This window comes from Heloderma suspectum, chromosome 1 (genome assembly GCF_057233095.1).
Source record: "Heloderma suspectum isolate Gila_16-S chromosome 1, 16-S_ref, whole genome shotgun sequence".
Taxonomy (NCBI): Eukaryota; Metazoa; Chordata; class Lepidosauria; order Squamata; family Helodermatidae; genus Heloderma; species Heloderma suspectum.
In genome coordinates, this window is record NC_139458.1 from 46,287,556 (window position 1) to 46,312,442 (window position 24,887).

A 24,887-nucleotide genomic window follows, 5' to 3' on the forward strand; every position below is an offset into this window, starting at 1 on the left:
TTTCAAATGTATGTATGCTGATGTCAGGGTGGACACTGAGCCCATAGAATCCCAGAGTAGTTCTGATTCTGAGGAAGAGCAGTTGCTCCTGGGAGAGGAGTGCGCTCCTCTTTCCCAGGGCCAACAGCTGACGGAGATTCCTCCCACCAGCATTCCTAGCTTAGATAGCAGTCCAGGGAGTGACAGACTGCGGGAAGCAGACTTGATGGACGCACGATGCCGATGCAGAGAGCGGCGCCAAATGGAGGGCGCAGAAAGGAGGCATAGTGCCCGGTTGGTGCACAAACAATGGCTGCGCCCAGAGGATTCAAGGGAAAAGGGGACGGACTCTCCCTAGTCCTTAAGTTCAGGGGTCTGCCAGTAATTCCCTTTCAAACGGGGACCAACTGTTCCAACTTAGGGCATAGGTACTCTGCTGCTCATATCTAGTTGCTAATGGTAGAGTTGTTAAGTTGTAAAAGAGGAATAAAGCTTTGAAAAGAATCCATTTGTCTGTGTCTGGACTTGGCTACTGGATTAGACTGAGAGAGGCCTCCAAGGAGCCCTTGACAGCTGTCAAACACAGGGGGTGGTTTGCAAATCACATTGAAAGCTAGGAAACGTATGGATTCTGACTGCAGGCTGAAATCGAGTCTATGTTCAGTTCAGGAGATGTGAACTGGGTAAAATCAAAAATGAACTAGGGATGTACGAATCCCTTACCTGGTTCCAGTCCGGGCCTTCGGTGGTGTGGGGGAGGTGATCCGTCCCTCCCGCCGGAATCCTTCCTGGCCGCAGAGCCGCCAGCCGGGGCCGGCCACAGCTGGACTTCCAGCTGCTGCCGGGCTGCTGCGGCCGCCATTTGTATCCTTGCATTAAGCCGTGATAGGCTACGTAAGTATTTACGTAGCCTATCACGGCCTAATGCAGGCACGCAAATGGTAGCCACTACAACGGCCGCCATTTGTGGCCGCAGCATCCCGGCAGCTGCCGGAAGATGAGCTGGAGCCACTGCTGCCGCTGCTGCCACATCCGCATCCACCGCCGCATCCGCCGCCGCCGCATCTGCCGCCAGGTAGGTCCGTTCTGGGGGGGATTGCAGGGGGTGGCGGGGGGGAGGCCGTTCCACCACGGACTTCAGGGGGCCGGATTCTAAGAATCTGGCCTCGCTGGAGTCTGTGGCAGAATTCTCCAACATCCCTAAAATGAACTGAAACAAATTTCTCATACATCCCTAATTCTGATTTACCAGACAAAGGTAGCAAGAATTTGCAGCTGTCTCTGGTAAGGCAGGAAAACTGGAATATATGGTATCACAAGATCATACTGAAAAAGATAGAGCAGGCCATGTAGACAAAGATGAGGTAACAGATAACAACAAGAATGGGGAGAGCCAACTTTTAAACCATGCTAACAGAGAGAAGAGATTTTGGCTCCTCTGTGTTTATGCACTGAACAGCTTCTGCTAACTTTCTTTCTGTAACAAACAAGCAGTCTCAGGCACAGTGCCTTCCAAATGTACTAAATCCGTATCTGTAGATCTGTTCAGCCGAGAGCATTTAAGGTTGAAAGCTAAGGTTGGAAAGTTGAGAAATTGAAATTAAAGGATATATTTCCTTCAGGTTCTGCTGAATGTGGAAATGAAAGGGTGCTGGAGTGTGTCACTGAAAGGAACACTGGATGTAAGTAATATGAAGATGGGGAAAAAAAACTCTTACGAAGCGCCTTTAATCTCAATTGGCTATTGATTTATTTGGAAGATTTTTGTTGGTCTGGTGTGTGAGCATGTGTGGTCAGACAGAACATTAATGCTTAGACTTACACAGCTCAGGCCACAATATAGGATGGGGGAGAAATGCATTCTGCCAATGCATTCGGCCCCCCGAAATCGGCGGTGAAATTCTCCGCCGCCCCCCCGCCACCCCCCCCCCCGGGATGGGACTTACCTTTCATGAATGTCCCTCCCGGCAGCGGCTCCCGGCGGCGGTTCGTCGGGTCTTCATCAGGGGCGGGGGCGGCAGCCGGTCTTTCGACTGGCTGCTTCTGCCGCCATTACAAGTGCAGTAAAAAAAAACACAAAACCCCGTGATAGGCTACGTAACGATTAATGTAGCCTATCACGGCTAGATCTTCAAAGTCAGCCGTGATAGGCTACGTAAATCGTCACGTAGCCTATCACGGGTGACTTTGGAAATCTAGCCGTGATAGGCTACGTTAATCGTTATGTAGCCTATCACGGGGGTGGTTTTTTGTTTTGTTTTTTTCGCGGCCGGGTAGACGGGGCGCTTCTACCCGGCCTGAATTTCGCCGGCGAGGGATGGGGCGCCTCCCGCCCGGCCTGAATTTCGGCCGGGCGAGGTGGGGCGCTTCCCCCCCTCACATGAACTTCGGGGGGAGAAGCGAAGCACCTCCCCCACACCGCGAAGCAAGCTTCGAGGACAGGTAAGGGACTTTCGTCCATCCCTACCACAATACCTGACAAAGCACCCCTCGCAACATGAATACTACAATCAACGTCTGACGACTTCCTCCAAGTGCCTCCTCCGAGGGAGATTCAGAACGTGGCAACAAGGGAGAGGACAGGGCCTCCTTCAGGGTGGCAGCGGCATCCACTTCGCAGAATATCTTGACTAGCCAGTTCCCTCCCACCCTGCCTTCATCTTTTAAGTTATTGTATTTATTTCATTTCATATCTATACCGCCCAAAAGCCAAAGCTCTCTGGGCGGTTCAGATGCCAAGTCAAGATGCTATTATTAGAGTGCACATTTGGCCTTGGCAGTACCTAAGAACCTGTTTGGTTCTCTTATCAGGGGGTTATTTCTGGGTTCACTGCTTCTCTTCAATCTTGCCAACTTTATTCATAATGAGGATATGTATATTTATGATTATGTTTTATGATTACTATTATTTTATGACTGAATTACTGTTAGCTGTCTTGAAAGCCTGCAAGCTCTATTAAACTATATTCACCTACTGCATTCCTCTATGTTTGGTGGTGTGGCCTTCCATATTATTATTATTATTATTATTATTATCATCATCATCATTGTTGTCGTCATCATTATCATTATTATTACTACTATTATTATTGTGCCATCAGTGTTCATTGTACTTTACAGAGTACAAAAGGATAGTAAGTTTGACACAGCGGAAACAACAGAAGATGGGGAGGGAAGTTGAGGCAGGAGTAGACAGAGGAAGAAGATATGATTATTTCATTTACATGTACCTAAGCTTGGTTACAAACTTAGTTGCAGAAGGGCATGAAAACTTGGGGATTGAGCCAAAGGCGTCACTGAAAAGGTGAGTTTTGATGACAGATTTGCAGGTAAGAGGGTTGGCAACAGGCAACTGTCCTGGAAGGCAGTTCCAAGCATATGGGGCAGTAAGGGAGAAAGGATGGAGTTGTGTGAGGGAGAAAACCTACAGGCTGAAAGTGGTGGAGCTGGATGAGTGAAGGTCATGAGCAGGGATGTGTCAGGATATATGAGCAGAGAGGTAAACTGACCAAGGCCATGGTGTGCTTTTTGTGTTTGCCACTGCTACTGTCATGACCCAGAGTTCCAGAGGAGAAGCCTCTGATACAGACCTCTCAACTAAGAAGAGGATGTGGCCACAGAAGCACCCATTTTCTCACCTCAGGGCCCTTGGCTTCAGAACAGCCCTTGGAACCAGCTCCCTCCTTCTAGAGGAGGTCACATTGCCATCCTCAGTTTCTGAGAACTTCTGCTTCTGAAGCTGCCGCCACACCGCAGTCACCTCCATGCCATTGAAGTCAAAGGCTTGAAAAGCAAGCATGGCCCCTTTAATGGAGAAGACCTTACACAATGCCTGGGAGGAGCAAACAACCTCTAGGAAGCCCAAGTCCTATTAAGAATCAGTCTGAGTTTGCCAGTTATTGGAGCAACATCTAAGCTGAGCTGGTCTGGCTTCCAGCCCAGGCCTCTTTGTTGTGCTATCCACTCCTTGATTTCTCTAACTGGTATCTGACCTTGGCTTTGTCTGGCCTTGCCTCTGGACTCTGCCCGATGTTAACCATTCTGGAACTTGACCTTTGCTGTGCCTTACTTTGCCTATTGGAGCTTAACCCTTGTTTGTATCCCTTGATTGTATCCCTGAGAACCTAGGCGAAGCACTACCCTCCACTGAGCTAACCCTCATACACAGCAGGACCCATGGCTTGAAACAGTTCAGCTACTTGGGCAACACATTCCAAACTGGAACTGAGAAGGAACATTCTCTTAAAGGTCTGGTTCATTGTCTGGGGGTACTCCTGGATCCATCCTTGTTGCTGGAGGTTCAAGTGACCACAGAAGCTCAGAGAGCCTTCAACCAGCTTCAGCTGGTACGCCAGCTTTGGCCTCTCCTGGATAGGGATAGCTTGGTTATAGTGTTACAGGCACTAGTAACCTCAAGACTGGATTGCTGCAACATGTTCTATGTGGGGCTGCCCTTAAGGTTGGTCCAGAAGCTGCAGCTAGTGCAGAATGCAGCAGCTCGACTGTTGCTGGGAGCTGCCCCTTTTCAGTATGTAACATCTCTACTGAGGGAACTGCACTGGCTGTCTATTTGCTACCAGGCCAGGTTTAATGTGTCATGTATAAAGCCCTAATCCATTTGGGATCAGGATATTTCAGAGAGCACCTTCTCCCTTGCCAGCCTGCCTGGTCACTGAGGACATCAGATGGGGCACTCCTGGTAGTTCTGTATGGACCATTTGGAGTCCACTCAGAGTAGAGCCTTCAGTGTATTGTATCCTTCTCTGTGGAACTCCCTACCAGTTGATGTCAGGTAGATGCCAACATTGTTTGGTTTTCAGTGCCTGATGAAAAGATTTTTATTTAAACAAGCCATCCCTGAATAACTAGCCACAGTTTTATTGGAACAATTTTCTTTTAAAGATTTAATTCTGTATTTCAATGATTATTATTTTTCTCCCCATTTGATTGTTCATTGTTTGGATATTTTATTGGGTGTCGAGAAGTATATAATTTCTGTAAATAAAATAAACACCAAAGAGAACCTCCTACAGCCCTCAAGTGACAGGTCTGGCTGTAGGCATGGATGCCTCAATAGCTGGGCTCAGAAAACAAGCACTCTTGCTTCCCATGCCTACAGGAATTAAATCTCACTATCATCACATTCCATTTTATTTAAGAAATGCTTCAAAAACCAATTTTTCCCCTCTAAATCCCATAAACATTGTTCTGGCTTTGCAAGCTGCCAAGCTCGATCTTATCATAGGCAGCAAGCTTGTTTTCTTTAGTTTTTCATATAAGCAATTCGGCAGAGGCAGGTGTCCCATTCCTTTTCCTTATCGGTTGTTATTTATACAGCACCGCTGGGAGCCAAGGCTCCTATCTCATATAAGACTCCCTTCTAGTTCCTTCCTGCACCTTTTCACTGCAGTACTTTTTTTTTTTTTTTTTTGAAGGAAGGAAAGAACTGGATTGGTGTGCAAATGATGTTTATCTATAGAGATTTCCTGGGCCTCCATGGAGCAGCACAATGGAAGCTTAGCCCCCATTAACGATCCTTGCTGTTGGGTTCAACATACACAGAGGTAACCCATCATTTTGTCCCCATTGGTAAAGCTTTCCACCGACTATCTCTGAATCTCAAAATGAACCAAAATGTGAGTACTGTTCCCACACAGGTGGAAGTGGTGCTCATTATGCTTAGAAAAAAACCCTTCCAAATGGATATTAAAAGAAGAAGAAAAATATGGTACATGGGACCTACATTTCTTTTGCTGCTACTCCTTGATTTCTATGTTCAAGGATTTTTTTTTTTTAACTTTATGACTTATCTCCTCTTCCAACCCCCACTTAGGCAAAGGATCCCAAAAGGATGCAACTATTTCTCGCTGCTGCTCTGACAGGGCCTGATTCAAACACTTTTCTGCGGCTCTAGCATCTTCCCACCTTTTGTACCTGTTCCACTGCCACTTAACAACTTTTCCCTCCTGAGCATCTGCTGCTGGACTAGGTGTTGGCATCCACTCAAAGCAAATGCTGCCACCTGCCACATCCTGTAGCTGCTTCAAAGCTGCTGTCTTCACTTATGCCTTCCCAAAATAGTTATCCAATGAGGACAGAAGCAAGGATGTCCAAGATCTGACATTCCCCTCAGATCCATTGTGTGGGACAGGTATCATTGGAACCAAGAACTGTCTTAAAGGATCTGACCAAAGTACATCTAATCCACCGAAGTTTCCAACAACAACCAGTCTATGGAACTCACAAGCAGGAAGTGGAAGTTATTGCTTTCTCCTATTCTTTATCTCCTGTTCTTTGTCCCCTGTACAGGTGTTCAGGATATACTTTATCTGCACATGGATGTTCTATTTAGTTCTAATGGCTAATCGCTACTGACGAATCCATCCTCCATGGAGAATTGGAGACCCTCAAGAAGTTGTTGGGCTCCAGCTCCCACCGGCTCCAGCCAGCATAGCCAATGGTCAGGAATGATGGCAATTGCAATCCAACATCAGCTGGAGGACTACTGTAGTACTGAATTCCATTAGTTGGTTAATTTTATGCATTAAAAAAAAATCCCACCCTTGATTTTTCTACTGCTAGGACACAGAAATTATATAATTATACATTGTATGAAGTATAGACAGAGGAATCACGCTGTATGATTTTTATTTTTATTTTACTTTTCTGAATCTCCTATAAATCAAGTTTATTGGGTAATCTTAAATATTTAGAAAAAAGAGGAACAAAGCACTGTCCACTTTGTGCAACTCTATATATGCCCCATCTCCAGAGTGCTACTGGCAGATGCCATTTTTTTTCTCCCCCATACCCCTGCAAGGGATGCTAGGTCATCACACGGCATCACTTGTAGGGCTCTTAAGACAGAAAAAATTATGGATGCCAGTTGGTGGCTACCAGAAGCTCCAGAAGTGAGTGGTGAGTTCTTCCCTCAGCCAAATTTCACCCACCCTTGGAAAATCAGCTGAAATATTCTCCTGGTTTTGCTGTCCACAAACAAGTGAAACGGGAGTAGCTTGGCCCTAGTTTTTTGGGAACTGTGTATGGATGTCTTTGAAGACGGTTCGTTCAGAACGCAACTGTAAGACTAGAAGACTGTTAACTTGGACTGGGTGTCATGAGCATATCATACCAGTGCTTTGCCATCTTTGCCAGCTCCCGGCTAGGGTTGGCGGAGAATTTCTCCCCGAAACTTCGGGGGGCCGAGCCAGGGATGGCGGAGAATTTTTCCCCGAAACTTCGGGGGGCCGAGCGCCAACGTGTTCGGCCCCCCGAACAAGTTTCGGGGAGAAATTCTCCGCACCCCCCCGCCCCCCGCACCCCCCCCCCTGGGACAGGACTTACCTTTCCCGAATGTCCCTCCTGGCGGCGGGTCCTGGCGGCGGTTCGTCGGGTCTTCGTCAGGGGCGGGGGTGGCAGCCGATCTTTCGACTGGCTGCCGCCACCGCCATTCCAATAAAACTAAAAAAAAACAAACGCCCCCGTGATAGGCTACGTGACAATTAACATAGCCTATCACAGCTAGATTTGCAAAGTCAGCCGTGATAGGCTACGTTAATCGTCACGTAGCCTATCACGGGGGCGTTTTTTTTTTTAACTTTTTATTTCGCGGCCGGGCGAGGCGAGGTGCCTCCTCCCCGGCCTGAATTTCGGCCGGGCAAGGCGGGAAGCCTCCCCCCCGGCCTGAATTTCGGCCGGGCGAGGCGGGAAGCCTCCCCCCCTGGCCTGAACTTCGGGGGGAGAGCAGCGAAGCGCCTCCCCCCCACCGCGAAAAGCTGCGAGACCAGGTAAGTGACTTTCGTGAACTCCTACTCCCGGCCTGTTTCCAAGCCCAATTGAAAGTACAGCTTTTGACCTTTAAAGCCCTTCATGGCTTGGGACCAGGGAACAAAAAGGATCACCCCTTTCCACTTGAATCTACCTGGATGTCAAGATTTTCTTCTCAAACCTATCTTTGTGTGTCCCCTCCCTAAGTGAGGGGCAACTGGGGAAAGGGCCCTCTCAGTGGTGGCACCCAAGCTATGCAATGGCCCCTCCAGAAAGGTTAAACAGGAGAAGACCATTTTAATTTTCCCAGGCCTCTTAATATGTTCCTTGTCTAATCAGTTTTATCTTTGCCACAGGTTTAGTGATTTTTATTGCTCTGCTTTTACTTGGTTTGATTTTGATTGCTATTTTGATTGATAGATACATACATACATACATAGATTTGTTCATCACCCCTGGAAGCAACAGTGCTGAAGGGTGCAATATAAATGCATTGAACAATGGGATAAATAAATTATCTATGTATCAGTATAAGAGGGAACATTCTTAAAAATTGGAAGGTATCTTAGCGGTGTAATAATAGCACTGGCCTGGTTGCTGAAGGGGTGTTTTATCTAAAAAAGAGAAATACTGGTACTATACAGATTTGGTTATGTTTTATTGTTGTGTGTTTTTAATTATTAAAATATATCACTATCCCCTATGGAATTCCCTAGGGAAAGGGGCATTTGAGGATCTCTCTCTGGAAGGTTCCACAAACACACAATATTACCGTCTCCTCCCTCCTTCTCAGCTTTCAAATAACACATATCTTGCTCTCATCAGCAAAGCAATTCAGGAGAAGGAGGCCAACAAACAGACATACAGTGTTCCAGAGAGTAGAATTTTTTAGCTGTGTTCCAGGGAACCCTGGGGTTCCTCAGAAGCTTCTAAAGGTCTCTGTCCTGTTCCTGCCACCCCACCATGTGGCTCAAATTGTGCCTTACCAGGAGCTGGCCATTGAATCAAAGGGGCACTGACCAACAAAAGAGCTGCAACAAGATTAAAGGTTGCTTCAGCACTGGCTGGCTAGGCTTTAAATGAGCAGCTTTGTAGTTGGTGTATCCACTTCACCTCTTGCTGGCCTGTCATCAGGGTCCTAATTCAGAGTACATGAGGACCCAGGAATGCTCCTCATGAGTAGGGTCAGGGAGAGTTTACCTTATGCTTCCAGATGGGCACTTAGCCCCCAGCTATGGGCTTCCATTTGGACATGCTGCTGCCTCTGCTCCTTGGAGTGATCATGTTGAATCCAGGGTGAGGTTATGAGAACAGTAAGAGTGTATCAGTTCCTCCAAAACCACAGCCTTCCCAACCAAGGTATCTCCCCAAGTGATTATCTCAGGAGGGTTATTGTCTCCTGCTGACTCACCTCCTCTTCCTTTGAGGTTTTGTGCAATTTAGGGCTGCTTTTCCTTCAAGGTTTGTGCAATTTAGGGCTGGATACCACCAGGCAGATGGTAGGACCCAACAGGCCCAGTCAAAACATCAGTAGTGTTGGGCAATTGTCATTGTAAAACTGCAGTATGTTCACCATCGTTTATCTTCCCCAGGAATGTGCAGCTGCAGGGGAGTTTGGGGTGTGCTTGAGTGCACACTCTCAGTTCACAAGGGATGATGATGAGGTTTGTTTATTTATTTATTTTTCATTGTATTTATACCCTTCATAAAAAAAATCCCAGGGCCCCAAATCCTCTGCAGGATATTGGGTTTCCATGGCAGATATTCAGAAGTGTTATCTGGCATATGACTCAATGTGAAAATGGTTCACTGCAGCTGTTTTAATTTTATTATGTATTTTTTTATTTTGATAATTTATATCCCACCTTTCTACATCCGAATATATTCAAGACAGCTTACACCATCAAAAATGCAATAGTCAATAACAACAGCATAATCTTTTTTAAATTAAAAAATAGTACAAAAACAACCAAATAAAATAGCAAATTGGAAGCAGCAATGGGCTAAACATACATTAAAAGAGACCCCATCTTGAAAATACCCACTGGAATAAAGCTTTTTCAGAGCCCCCCTAAAAGTGGGAAATGAAAGGGCAAGGTATACCCCTCCTGGAAGGCCATCCAGAAAGGCCACAGAAGTAGAGCAAAGTTGCTTTATAAATTCAAAATTCATATGTAGGTATAGGGAGGGGGAATTCCTAACACAAGAAAGGTTAAAAAGCACTGGTTCTATAACCATGTACCCTCTGATCAAACTCATTTGAACTCAGCACTTCCAAGTCTTCCCATTTCTTCTTCCAGAGAAGATTTCCAGATCTCAGTCCATTTTACTGTTTGATTCTCTTCTATGTTACCCGTAAGACTGTGGGAGTAGAATCACACTCAGTGTTCTAGATGAGGTTAAACCACATACATCACAGCAGTATAATACTTTCAGTGTTTTCTATTCCACTTTCCCCCTAGCCAGACAATTTTTTATCCAACATTGCACATTCCATGAAGGTTTGCACAGAGCTGTCCACTGCTACATTTTCAGTGTCAGCCATGTCAGAATATCTGAGAGACAAACAAAAATAGGGTACACTGGGGAAAGAAGACAGAAAAACATCTTCAATGTGACACCAGCATTGTGGGATGAAGAACCAGACAGAGAAAGTAATCCCTTGCACCAGTCTGTCCTCTTCGTGTATGCCCATCACATCCAGTAACATTAATATGAGAGCCAATATATTATCCTGCAGATGTCAGTAATTCTGAACAAGGTAGCAGAAGAGGACAGAAACTGGAGTTCTGAGTCTAAATAGCAAGAAGGAAGCTTCCTCATTTGTAAGCTACTTTTGGCTACTCAGTTCTTGCAATATTCCCATCATACTTAAGCACAATTTACTGAGGAGGAGGAGGAGATGTAGCATAGTGAATGTACATTTTGAAGTTACACATATCTTTGCAGGAAAGATGTACAAATAATTGCTTTGGATGGAACACCAGAAACATGAAAAGAGTCAGGTTCATATCCTTTGTCATGCCTGAGGCCAACTTGACTTACCAAATTAGTGCATGGCTAAGGTGAGATTAGAAACCAGTTCACCAATACCCAATGCCAATGCTATGTTCTTTGAGCAAAATCTATAACAATGCCTTACTCCTAACAAGCAGAAACTGCAGTTATTAAAATTCTGAGTGTGCTCCCAGCTTTCTCTCTCTCCCTCTCTCATACATTTTCATTTGCATGAAAACAAAACTGGTTCTTATGTTACCTTATCAGTGTTGATGCCACTTCTGCATCACTGCTCTGGAAATATATGCTAAGAGAGGCCATGTAAGAAGCCTACATGACATGGTTACTTGCCAGCTCAATGCCGCAGGACCTTGGGAAAGGACAGCACCACCAGAGTAACCAACCACCCTCATATGGGAGGAATATGGGAGGAATTACTTCATTATGTCTTCCCCTGGGCTTTAATTGAAGTTCAGGAAGCAAGGTGGCTACAGGATGCCAGAGAGATGATTGTACAATGAAAGACGGGACACTCACGCACACTCCTTGGCCACCTCATACATAAGGTAAGCACAAGAAACCCAAACCCAACCCATGAGAATTTCTCAAAAATGTTCTTCTCCTTTGAATTTCTTTTCAAAAGCTATTCATTTTCTATCAGATTGAATAAGAATGCTCAAAAAAAATGGGGAAGAAATTTTTGGCACAGCACTAATCCAAATGCACTGAAAGGGTTTGATACACATTTTAGAAAATAAATACATAAAAAAAATGCTCCCATTTTTACAGATGGTGAACTGAGGCTGAGGGTGAATTTGGAAGTTGCAAGCAGATTACATTAATTGGCTGAATCCAGACCTGCTCATAACTAGAGAAGATCCACTGAAAGCAACAAAATGTTAAGTTAATCATGACTACTACATTTATAGGCGACATGTATACATGACTTACGCTGCACTCCTATCCCCACATACCTGGGAATAAGCCCCACTGAACTCAATGGGACTCACTTCTGAGTAGATATGTATAGGATTGTGCTGTTAGTAGCTTTCATTCACTAAAGACAAGTCTCAAGCTTAATGAACTCAATTAGCAAAAGGCCCTCACATTTTTTTAAAAAAAATCTTTTTGCAATTAATATTAGTATGAACCATGCAAACTTAAAAGAAAGAGCACTCTTCAGCAAATACAGTTGATTAATCAAGAAAATCATGTCAACAAGAACATCGCTATCCAGCCAGAATTCATTAACAAGCTTCCCTGTGATGTTTCACATAGAGGAAATCTGTCCCTTCCCATAAGCATCTTTCTTTTTTCCCATGAAAGAACAGCAAGGGAGATGGGGAAAGGGGAGAGAGATTCTTGCCCACAGAGTGGGATGCAGCAACATCAGTCTTTAAACCTCCAAAATTAATACTTCCTAGAGCTCCGGCATAAGCCAAATGGCAGGAGCTACAGACATCAAACGCAGGTGGCTGAACAGCATAACCGATGAACCCCTATGGTCAAAGTCAGTTGCCTCGAATTAAATATTAACATGAACTCCCACTTAAAGGAAAGAGACAAACCTGTATCTAATCAAACCCTGTCCACTAACCTCCTTTCCCCTGACAACAGTTGGTCAAGAGGAAAATGAGGCAGGTTCAGAGGTGGGCTCTTCTCAGGTTCTTCTGCTCTGCTTAGCAGGCCTGCTCAGTCATGAGTGCGCATAATCAGGCAGCAAGACATAGGCCGTGAGCCTCTTGCTCCCATACATTGACAGAATGGCAAAGGCCGGCAACATATTTGATGAGCTTTCACTATGTAACAGTAAATCTGATCTTCCCCAAAGGATCCCTGGGGAGCTGTTTACCAGCACATGAAGCAAATATAGTTTATCCCCACAAGTATTGCTCAAGGCAAAGAACATTGATTGTGGGAATCATTTGCAGATTCTGCCACAGGTAGAGCTGAACATCGGAAGCTGCCACGGTTATCCCTGTTCTCCCCAATTTTACCTTCAAAACGACTCTGTGAAGTAGACTGGCAGGCCTAAGGTTTCCCAGCAAGCTTTGTGGCCAAGTGCGGATTTGAAGCTGGGTTTCCCAGTCCTAGTCTGACACTCTTAACTACTACACCACACTGCCCCTTATACCAAATTAGACAACTTGTCAGGCCTAGCCCCAGAGCCACTGTGAGCACTATGGTTTTGGAATCAGAAAATGATACAGGCTCAGATGACTTAGAACCCAGTTCTATTGTGGGAAGCTCATGGCTTGAGAACATAGCTCTGCCTGGCCTCCCATCTGCTTGCAGGCTGAAGGAGAAGAACAGCTGCCTATGCTGTGATCACATGAAGGAGCAAATTCTATCAGTAGTAATGAGGTATTAGTAGCTGTAGGCCCAATATTTCAGAAGAATAAGCATATTTCGTGCGTGCCAACACAATCAGAACTTCTATCTTCAAGCATTTAATGAAATATCCTTCTAAAATCAAATAAAAAATACAAGAATTTCAAAGATTATTACACACACTTCTTCAGTCCTCCAATTGTGGCCATGCAAGTAGGGATGGCACAGGTCCCTGAATCCGTCTGGGAATCCAATGGAACCTGCCCTGCCCACACCCCCGAATCCCACTCGCTGAGCCCCAGCCCCCGCTCGCCCCCTGCCTGCACTCACCCCGGCGGCCTCGTCAAGCTCCGCAGTAGCCATTTTTTGAAAAATAAAATGGCAATCACAAAAATGCACATATTTGCAAATGCACATATTTGTGTATTGCAAAAATGTGCATTTTGTGCGCGCGCATGTTTGTGCACGTGCGAAAATGTGCATTTTCGCAAACGCACATACTCATGCACATGCAAATGTGTGTATTTTCACAGATGCACATATTCACACATATGCAAATATGTGTATTTGAGGAAATTTGAATTTTGCACACGTGCAAAATGCACATTTTCATGCACATGCAAATATGCACATTTTTGTGACTGACATTTCATTTTTCAAAAAATGGTGGCTGCAGAGCTCAGCAAGGTTGCCAGGGTGAGTGAGGGCTGCTCACTGAGCACAGGAGGGTCTTGAGCACGGTCTGGGGACTGGCGAGTGGTGGCAAGGGATGGGCGGGTGACCAGAGAACCCAGATGGGGGTGGGTTTGCACATTCCTACATGCAAGGTTTTCCAATACAGGTTTTGCGGAATACTGAAATATCTAGCACTCCCATATCCTGACCATGTTCCATAGAAAGAAGCCATCGTGAAGGGACTGGACTACAGGAACCAGGCATCAGGAAAGTATATTAGCATTTATTGCCTCTCTATCCAACTGAGTCTTTCCATAAAAGATAAGTTCTCCCTGACACCAGCCTCAACCTTTTTTGCTGAGTGTATCAAAATGTCTTGGGTTATCAAACTGGTGCCTAACGGAAGCCAGCAATATCTAATGATGTGGGGTCCATCTGAGCACTCTGCTCAGGCCCTACTGCCAAACTGTCCATGCCAAGACCATTTGCCCTCAGAAAGGCCCTACCACAGCTGATGCATCTCAATGAAGTCCTGGCTTGCTGCCTGCAGAGGTTTCCCTGGTAACAGTGTTCCAGCTGAGCAGGATATTGATTACCCCAAGAAATGGGTTGCCACCTGGAGAAAGATTTAAGGAATGTGAAAGTGGAAGCAGGGGACCAAGGAAGAGGTTAAGAGGTGAAAGGGAGGAATTCATCTCTGAGTCAGTGGGCAGGATGTAAAGAGGAAATATGCTCTCAGCATGAGTTGCTGTGGAGAAGGAGGCCCCAAGAACAAGCCACACATTTGTCCAGCACACTTCCAGTTATTTGCACTGATATTTGGAAGAGACAAACCAGCTTTCTAGCCTTATCATTATTATTATTATTATTATATTTATTTATATCCTGTTCCCAATACTAGGACAGAAGGTGGCCTTACAACATTAAACCTGCTACAATTAAAACCTATACACAGAAATATAAATACAACTGTATAAAAGTTAAAAATATAAGTAAATCATCAATATTAAAATTGTAAAAATATTAAAACATTAAAAGACAACCAGAACAACAAAAATGGTATCCATACGTCGCATTTTCCCAGGTCCAGACTAGTTATCCCCAAAGGCCTTCTGGAACAAAAAAGTTTTTGCATGCCTACGAAAACATATCAAGAAGGGTGCCACTCTCGCCTCCCTGGGAAGGGAGTTCCAGAGCCTTGGGGCAGCCACCGAGAAGGCCCTCTCCCGCATTCCCACCAGGCGTGCTCATAGACTCATAGACTCATAGAATAGTAGGGTTGGAAGGGGCCTACAAGGCCATCGAGTCCAACCCCCTGCTCAATGCAGGACTCCAAGTCAGAGCATCCCTGACAGGTGGCTGTCCAGCCTCGTCTTGAAGGCCTCCAGTGTGGGAGAGCCCACCACCTCCCCAGGTAATTGGTTCCATGGTTGTATTGCTCTAACAGTCAGGAAGCTTTTCCTGATGTTCAGCCGGAATCTGGCTTCCTGTCACTTGAGCCCATGATTCCGTGTCCTGCACTCTGGGATGATCGAGAAGAGATCCTGGCCTTCCTCTCTGTGACAACCTTTCAAGTAGAATCATAGAATCATAGAATAGTAGGGTTGGAAGGGGCCTACAAGGCCATCGAGTCCAACCCCCTGCTCAATGCAGGAATCCAAGTCAGAGCATCCCTGACAAATGGCTGTCCAGCCTCGTCTTAAAGGCCTCCAGTGTGGGAGAGCCCACCACCTCCCCAGGTAATTGGTTCCATTGCCGTATTGCTCTGACACTCAGGAAGTTTTTCCTGATGTTCAACCGGAATCTGGCTTCCTGTAACTTGAGCCCATTATTCCGTGTCCTGCACTCTGGGATGATCAAGAAGAGATCCTGGCCTTCTTCTCTGTGACAACCTTTCAAGTACTTGAAGAGTGCTATCATATCTCCCCTCAGTCTTCTCTTCTCAAGGCTAAACATGCCCAGTTCTTTCAGTCTCTCTTCATAGGGCTTTGTTTCCAGTCCCCTGATCATCTTTGTTGCCCTCCTTTGAACCCTCTCCAGCTTGTCTGCATTCTTCTTAAAGTGTGGTGCCCAGAACTGGACACAGTACTCCAGATGAGGCCTAACCAGTGCTGAGTAGAGGGGAACTAGTACTTCCCGGGATTTGGAAGCGATGCTTCTATTAATGCAGCCCAAAATAGCATTTGCCTTTTTTGCAGCCACATCACATTGTTGGCTCATATTCAGCTTGTGATCGACGACAATTCCAAGATCCTTCTCGCTCGTAGTGTGGTTGAGCCACGTATCCCCCATCTTGTAACTGTGCATTTGGTTTCTTTTTCCTAGGTGCAGAACTTGGCATTTGTCCCTATTAAATGCCATTCTGTTGTTTTCTGCCCAGCACTCCAGTCTATCCAGATCACTTTGAATTTTGTTTCTGTCTTCCAAAGTATTAGCTATCCCTCCCAATTTTGTGTCATCTGCAAATTTGATCAGCATTCCCTGCACCTCCTCCTCCAAGTCATTAATAAAAATGTTGAAGAGCACTGGGCCCAGGACTGAGCCCTGCGGTACCCCACTCGTTACCTCTCCCCAGCTTGAGAAGGTCCCATTGATAAGCACTCTTTGAGTCCGATCCTGTAGCCAACTGTGGATCCACATGATCGTTGTTTCATCTAGCCCACTTCGAGCAAGTTTGCTCATCAGGATATCATGGGGCACTTTGTCGAAAGCTTTGCTGAAGTCGAGGTATATGATGTCTACAGCATTCCCACGGTCTACAAGGGAGGTGACTTGATCAAAAAATGAGATCAGATTTGTCTGGCAGGACTTGTTTTTGACAAATCCATGTTGGCTTCGAGTAATCACGGCATTGTTGTCAAGGTGCTTCCAGATGGATTGCTTTATGATCTGCTCCAGAATTTTCCCAGGGATTGATGTCAGACTGACTGGTCTGTAGTTCCCAGGTTCCTCCTTTTTACCCTTTTTGAAGATAGGGACAACGTTAGCCCTCCTCCAGTCATCTGGCACTTCCCCGGTCCTCCATGATTTCTCAAAGAGAATAGACAGCGGTTCTGAGAGTTCTTCTGCCAGTTCCTTTATTACTCTAGGATGCAGTTCATCTGGCCCTGGAGATTTGAACTCATTCAAAGTAATGAGGTGTTCCTTGACCATATGCCTGTCGATCTCAAGCTGCAATCCTGCCCCTTCAGCCTGTACTTCGCCTTTGCCAGGGGGGTCATAGACCCTCTTTTGGGAGAAGACTGAGCCAAAGTAGGAATTGAGCACCTCTGCCTTTTCTTTGTCATCTGTTATCATTTTGCCATCCTTATTTAATAGCTGAACAACCATTTCTTTCCTCTGCCTTTTACTATGCACGTAGCTGAAGAAAGCCTTTTTGTTGTTTTTAGCATCCCTCGCTAACCTCACCTCGTTCTCCGCTTTAGCCTTCCTGACGCCATCCCTGCAATTCTGTGCTACCTGCCTGTACTCTTCCTTTGTTACTTGGCCTTCTTTCCACTTCCTATATGTGTCCTTTTTTGTTTTCAGGTCATCCCTAAGCTTTTTGTGAAGCCACATTGGCTTCTTCTGTTGTCTTCCACCTTTTCTTCTTGTTGGAATTGTTTGTGATTGTGCCTTGAGAATTTCCTTTTTTAAAAGTTCCCACCCATCTTGGACTCCTTTTCTCGCTAGCATTGTTTGCCATGGGACCTTACTGATCATTGTTCTGAGTTTATGAAAATCAGCTTTCCTAAAATCCAGGGTACGCGTTTGAGTACACTCGGCTTTTGCTTCCCTTAGAACCAAGAACTCAAGTACAACATGGTCGCTTTCCCCCAGAGTTCCTGTAACTGCTACTTTATCCACTAAGTCATCTCTGTTGGTTAGGATCAAGTCAAGGATAGCCGATCCTCTAGTTCCTTCCTCTACTTTCTGTAGGAGGAAGTTATCCGCCACACAAGTCAGGAATTTCCTGGAGGGGCCATGTTTTGCAGAATTTGTCTCCCAACAAATATCGGGGAAATTGAAGTCCCCCATTACTACTACATCATGCTTCCTTAAAACATTGGCTATTTGCTTTTCAAAAGTTTCATCCTTGGCTTCTCCTTGATTGGGTGGCCGGTAGTAGACTCCGACCACCAGGTTCCTTTTATTCTTTGCTCCATTTATTTCAACCCAGATGCTCTCGATGGGGCTACCAAGCTCCTCCTCCTGTATTTCTGTGCAGAGATATGTATTTTTCACATACAGTGCAACCCCGCCTCCCTTTCTGTTCCTCCTGTTCTTTTTGAACAAGTTATATCCTTCAACTGCTGTATTCCAGTCATGAGAGTCATCCCACCAAGTCTCAGTTATACCTATCAAGTCATAATTTCCCTCCTGTATTAAGAGTTCAAGTTCGTTCTGTTTGTTTCCCATACTCTGGGCATTAGTATATAGACATCGAAGACCATGTGCTTCATAGTCTGGCTTTCTTCCTACATGTGTCTGAAGACTATTATTGGGCGCTATCAGCGCTGTTCTCTCCATTGCAGTGCATGCGCCTACGTCCATTGTTACCCCCAACATTACATCTCCCTTCCCCATAGGATTCAGTTTAAAGCCCTCCTGATGAAGTTCTTCATGCTGTGGCCAAACACATTCTTCCCAGCCTTTGTGAGGTGCAACCCATCCCTAGCCAACAGTCCATCTTCCAGGAAGTATAGCCCGTGGTCCCAGAATCCAAATCTCTCTCGTCGGCACCACCTTCGTAGCCAGTCATTCACCCGGAGTATTTTTCGTTCCCTTTCTATCCCTCTTCTAACTACTGGAAGGATGGATGAGAAAACTATCTGGGCCCCAAAGTTCTTGAGTTTCCTTCCCAAAGCTTCAAAGTCTGACGTGATCTCTTCGTAGCTCCGCTTGGCGGTATCATTTGTTCCCACATGGATGAGAAGAAAGGGATACCTGTCAGTGGGCTTTATGAGTGCAGGCAACCTTTCAGTCACGTCTCTAATCTGTCCTCCCGGGAGACAACATACCTGGCGAGTCCACGGGTCTTCGCGACATACTTGGGTCTCGATCCCACGCAGCAAGGAGTCTCCCACTACTACCACTCTTCTCTTCTTCTTCTTGTAGGCCTGGGTTTCATCGCCTCTGTTTGACTGACCTTTAGCCTCTTGCTCACTCTCATGCAGGTTCCCCTGTGATTCTTCCTCTGCAGGCTGTCCTCCAGTCTCATCTGCAAGTACCTGGAATCGGTTCCACAGCTCCACCGCTTCCACTGGTGCAGAGTGGCGTCTAGTTTTTCTTCTCCTAACTGTCACCGTTTTCCAAGGAGTATCCTCTACTCCATTTTTCTTCTCCTCAGCATTTCCCACTTCTGCCTCATCTTGCTGTTGCTCTTCAAGTTTCTGGTCTGCCCTTTGCTGCTGTAGTTCCCCCATTCTGTCCAAGAACTCTTCGTGTTCTCTTATTCCCCGGAGGGTTGACAGTCGCCGCTCCAGTCCACTTACTTTTTCCTCCAGCAGCGTGATCAACTTGCACTTGTTGCAGGTGTAGGCCATGTTGTTCTCAGGCAAGAAAACAAACATGGCACACACCTTGCAGGTCACCACCACTGGAGAGTCTTGTCCTTCCATAGCCCCGTTTCCCTTTTTGTGTCTAGCTTTGTGATTGTTCTAGACTAGCCTGTGCCTGCTCCTCTACTCAGTAGAGGTTAAAAGCAGAGTCCCACTGGTGTGGAAGTGTGTGTTACAAGACAAATAAATGGGAAAAAGTTAGTTAAAAAAAAAAAAATGTTAGGGGCCTCCCCCTTGACCTCCCCTGCCGAACTCCCCTGGCCAACTCCTGTTTGCTCCCCCTTTCCTCTCACTCTGGTCACTCACTCTCTGGGAGCTTGCCTGCTTCTGTAGTCCCTGGACCAGCTGGAGCAGCTTGCTCTGCTCTGCTCTGCTCAGCTGGGAGGCGGGAAACAGACTGAAGCTTCCCGCCCAGTCAGCTGCTGGGAGTACTCAGGCCACACCCCTCCAATTCAGTTGGAGCTCTCAGAAGCTCCTGGTGAGCTCACAGCCAGTCAGAAGGATAAAGGGCAGCGCCCTGGGCTTCCTGCAACCCACTTACCTCTTAGCCTCTGTCTCCTTTGTCTCCTTTGTCTCTTCAACCACTGCAACTCCCCTGGCCAACTCCTGTTTGCTCCCCCTGTTCGCTCGCTCTGTTCGCTCGCTCTCTGGGAGCTTGTCTGCTTCTGTAGTCCCTGGACCAGCTGGAGCAGCTTGCTCTGCTCTGCTCTGCTCAGCTGGGAGGCGGGAAACAGACTGAAGCTTCCCGCCCAGTCAGCTGCTGGGAGTACTCAGGCCACACCCCTCCAATTCAGTTGGAGCTCTCAGAAGCTCCTGGTGAGCTCACAGCCAGTCAGAAGGATAAAGGGCAGCGCCCTGGGCTTCCTGCAACCCACTTACCTCTTAGCCTCTGTCTCCTTTGTCTCTTCAACCACTGCAACTCCCCTGGCCAACTCCTGTTTGCTCCCCCTGTTCACTCGCTCTGTTCGCTCGCTCTCTGGGAGCTTGCCTGCTTCTGTAGTCCCTGGACCAGCTGGAGCAGCTTGCTCTGCTCTGCTCTGCTCAGCTGGGAGGCGGGAAACAGACTCAATGCTGATGGCGGGATGGCAAGAAGGGTTTCCCCTGAAGATCTCAGGGCACGAGTAGGCTCATAAGGGAGAATATGGTCTTTCCGATAACCTGGACCCGAGCCGTATAGGGCTTTATAGGACATAACCAGCACTTTGAATTGTGCCCGGAACAGACTGGGAGCCAGTGAAGCTGTTTTAACAGGGGAGTTGTATGCTCCCTGTAACCAGCCCCAGTCAGCAGTCTGGCCGCAGTTCTTTGAACCAGCTGAAGTTTCCAAACACTCTTCTGAGGCAGCCCCACGTAGAGTGCGTTACAGTAATCCAAACAGGATGTAACTAAGGCATGTGTTACTGTGGCCAAGTCAGACATCTCAAGGACGTCTAGCCCACTAGCTTTAGCTGTGCAAATGCACTCCTGGCCACTGCTGAAACATGGGCATCCAGGCTCAGGGCTGAATCCAGAGGTACACCCAAGCTGTGAACCTGTGTCTTCAGGGGGAGTGTAACCCCATCCAGCACAAGCTGTATCTAGGGGTGGACGAAAGTTACTTACCTGTCGTCGAAGTCCGTTCGCGGTAGGGGGGAGGCGCTTCGCTGCTCCCCCCGCGAAGTTCAGGCCGGGGGGGGAGGCTTCCCGCCTCGCCCGGCCGAAATTCAGGCCGGGGAGGAGGCGCCTCGCCTCGCCCGGCCGCGAACGCGAAAAAAAAAAAACGCCCTCTGATAGGCTACGTGACGATTCACGTAGCCTATCACGGCTGACTTTGCAGATCTAGCTGTGATAGGCTACGTGATAGGCCGCTCCCGCCTCGCTCGAACACCCGCTGAACCGCCGGCCGGACCAGCCACTGGGAAGGACATTCGGTGAAGGTAAGTCCCGTCCCGGGGGGGGGGGCGGGGGGCGGGGGGGGCGGAGGATTTCTCCCCGAAACTTGTTTGGGGGGCCGAACACATTGGCGCTCGGCCCCCCGAAGTTTCGGGGAGAAATTCTCCGCCATCCCTAGCTGTATCCCTATTCCCTGATCTACCTTTCGACTGACCAGGAGCACCTCTGTCTTGTCTGGATTAAACTTCAATTTGTTCACCCTCATCCAGTCCATTACTGCCGACAGACACCGGTTCAGCAGCCCAACAGCTTCCTTGGAATTAGATGAAAAGGAAAAGTAGAGTTGGGTGTCATCAGCATACTGGTGACACTGAACCCCAAAACTCCAGACAACCTCCCCCAGTGGTTTCATGCATATGTTAAATAGCATGGGGGACAAAACAGAACCCTGAGGGACCCCACAAGCCAATGGCCAGGGAGTCGAACAGGAGTCCCCCAGCACCACCTTCAGGGTCCGCCCCTCCAAGAAGGAATGGAGCCACTGTAAAACAGTGCCTCCAAGTCCCATCCCAGCAAGGCAGCCCAGAAGGATACCATGGTCGATGGTATTGAAAGCCGCTGAGAGGTCCAGCAGAACCAACAGGGACACACTCCCCTTGTCTAGTTCCCGGCGTAGGTCATCCACCAAAGTGACCAAAGCTGTTTCTGTCCCATAACCGGGTCTGAAGCCAGATTGAAATGGATCTAGATAATCTGTCTCATCCAGGAATCTCCAGAGTTGGGAGGCCACCATGCGCTCCAATATCTTGCCCAGAAATGGAATATTGGAGACTGGCCGATAATTATCCAATACAGTGGGGTTCAGGGAGGGCTTTTTTTAACAAAGGTCTCACCACTGCCTCCTTCAAGCAGGCTGGAATTCTGCCTTGCCTAAGGGAGGCATTAACCACTCCCCTTACCCACTCAGCCAGTCCACCTCTGGCTGCTTTTATGGGCCAGGAAGGGCAAGGATCTAGAACACATGTGGTGGCTCTCACCTCTCCAAGGATCCTGTCCACATCCTCAGGCTGTACAAATTGGAAAGTATCCAACAACACTGGACAAACAGGGGCCAAAGTTACATCCACCGGGTCTGTAGCAACTATAGCGTCCAAGTCAGAGCGGATCTGAGCAATTTTGTCTGCAAAGTGCTGAGCAAATTGTTCACAGTGGGCTGTCGAGGGGTTTAAATTATCCTCTTGTGGGCTAGCGTGTAGAAGACCCCTAACTACTTGAAACAGCTCCCCTAACCACTTGAGAAATATTTTCTTTGCTGCCCCTATTGCCACAGAATAGGCCTTCAAATAGCCTCTAGCCCGTGTTCGATCAGATTCACTTCGAGTTTTCAGCCAACGTCGCTCCAATTGTCTTCTCATTCGTTTCATCACTGCCAAATCCCTAGAAAACCAGGGTGCTGGTGCAGCTCCACTTCGTGAGAGAGGATGCTCAGGAGCGATTGTGTCCATGGCCCTGGTCATTTCTCCATTCCATAGATCAGCCAAGGCTTCGACAGGATCGCCTGCCAAGGCAACAGGAAAATTCCCAACAGCCATCAGGAAACCATTCGGATCCATCAGCCTCGTGGGGAGGACCATCTTAATCGGCCCTCCACCCCTGCAGAAGTTCCAAGTGCCAGCAAGTCTAAAACCCACCAGGTGGTGATCTGTCCATGACAACGGAACTATAGAGAGTTCCTCCACTCTCAGATCACTATCACCCTATCCAGCACAGAAAACGAGGTCCAGAGTGTGCCCAGCAGCATGGGTGGCGCCAGATTAGGGATGTCAGAGAATTCCGCCATGAATCTCGGGGAGGCCGAATGCCAGCGCATTTGGCCCCCCGAAATCGGTGGTGGAACGGTCTGCCCCCCCCCGCCCCCCCGGGACAGGACTTACCTTGGGCGGATCTTCCTGGCGGCAGTGGCGGTGCGGCGGCAGCAGCCGGTCTTCCGACCGGCTGCCGCCACCACCATTTCCAGTTAAAAAAAAAAAAGTGATAGGCTACGTAAAGATTTACGTAGCCTATCACAGCTAGATTTTTAAAAAACACCATGATAGGCTACGTAAATGTTTACGTAGCCTATCATGGCTGATTTAAAAGGAAAAAAATGCACGTATGCAAATGGCGGTGCCCATGGGCGCCGCCATTTGCGTTCCTTATTTTGGCACGTCTTAGTCTACGTAAACATTTACATAGACTAAGACGGTGAAAATAAGGGGAACGCAAATAGCATAGCAGGCGCTATTTGCGTCCCTTTTTGATTCACCGTTTTAGCCTACGTAAATCTTTACCTAGGCTAAAACAGCGAATCAAAAAGGGACGCAAATCACGCCCACTATGCTATTTGTGTTCCCCTTTATTTTTGCTGTCATAGTCTACGTAAATATTTACGTAGACTAAGACGGCCAAAAATAAGGAAAGCAAATGGCGGCGGCCGTAGCCGCTGCCATTTGCGTACACTTTTTTTTTTAACCCAGCCATGATAGGCTACGTAAAGATTTTCATAGCCTATCACGTCGTTTTTTGTTTTTGTTTTTTTTACAAGACAAATGGCGGTGGCGGCAGCCGGTCAGTAGACCAGCCGTCGCAGCCACCGCCAAAGCCACCGCCGGAGCTGCCGCCGCCTGGAAGATCCGCCCCAGGTAAGTCTCATCCCGGGGGGGATCCATGGGGGGGCAGGGGGAGGCAGGCCACGCCGCCACAGATTTCGGGGGGCCAAATGCACTGGCATTCGGCCTCACCGAGATCCGTGGCGGAATTCTCTGACATCCCTACCGACAGGGCAGCCTCAGCATGGATGTTGAAATCCCCCAGCACAACAATCTGAGGGGTCTCCAACACCAACCCCGAGAATACCCCGGCTAGCTCAGGAAGAGGGACTGTTGAGCAGTGGGGTGGACAGTACACCAACAGAATCCCTATTCTGTCGTGGGCACCCACCTTCAAATACACACACTTGAACCCAGCAGACTGCGGGATAAGGCACCTGGTAAGTGGGATCGAATCATGATAGGCCACTGCCACTCCACCTCCCCGCCCCCCAGGTCTTGCCTGCTGCTGAACAGAGAACCCAGGAGGGCAGAGCTGAGAGAGATTAACCCCCCCAGCTTCGTCCAGCCAGGTCTCTGTAATACAAGCCAGGTCAGTGTGCTCATCCAGGATGAAGTCCTGGATAGCAGTTGTTTTACCATTCACTGACCTGGCATTCAGCAGCAGCAGTTTCAACCCAAGGGGTCTGTTGCCAGGGCCATCCAGGTTATTTGAATTGGGGAACAGTTTCAGGACAGTCAGCACCCTATTGTTACACACTCTGCCTTTAGAGTGTGGCTGTCTCCACACTCTGTGTCTCCCTCTGCCCTGTAGAACCGTAATGGCCGTTCCCTGGCTCCCAACACCTCCCCCCTTCATTGGAAAGCACATATGTAATGCAGGCAGTCCAGCAGGCCACACTGAGGCAAACAGTCCCCTTCCCTCCTTTCAAGCAGGGGGACAGGCCCTCGCTCTCGTGCTTCCCCGAAGTGGCTCCCCCAAAGGGGCAACCCCCTTTGGTGTCGCCCCCTTCAGCGGCGACACCTGCTGGCGGCAGTCCCACCCCCACCGGGCCTAGGTTTTATGCCCCAGCTCCCACAGGTGTTGCAGCTGGGAGTGGGGTGGTGCTTGGCTGGACCTGGGTCTGCAAGGAGGCAG

At 47.7% G+C, this 24,887-nt stretch overlaps 1 protein-coding gene and 1 pseudogene across 1 annotated transcript in view; both read right to left on the minus strand.

The window, feature by feature from the left end:
• Positions 1-24,887, minus strand: part of NRXN3 (neurexin 3) — a 1,900,058-nt gene that overhangs the window by 1,733,987 nt on the left and 141,184 nt on the right. The gene's annotated exons all lie outside the window — the stretch shown is intronic.
• LOC146357157 (uncharacterized) lies at positions 3,614-22,963 on the minus strand (annotated as a pseudogene).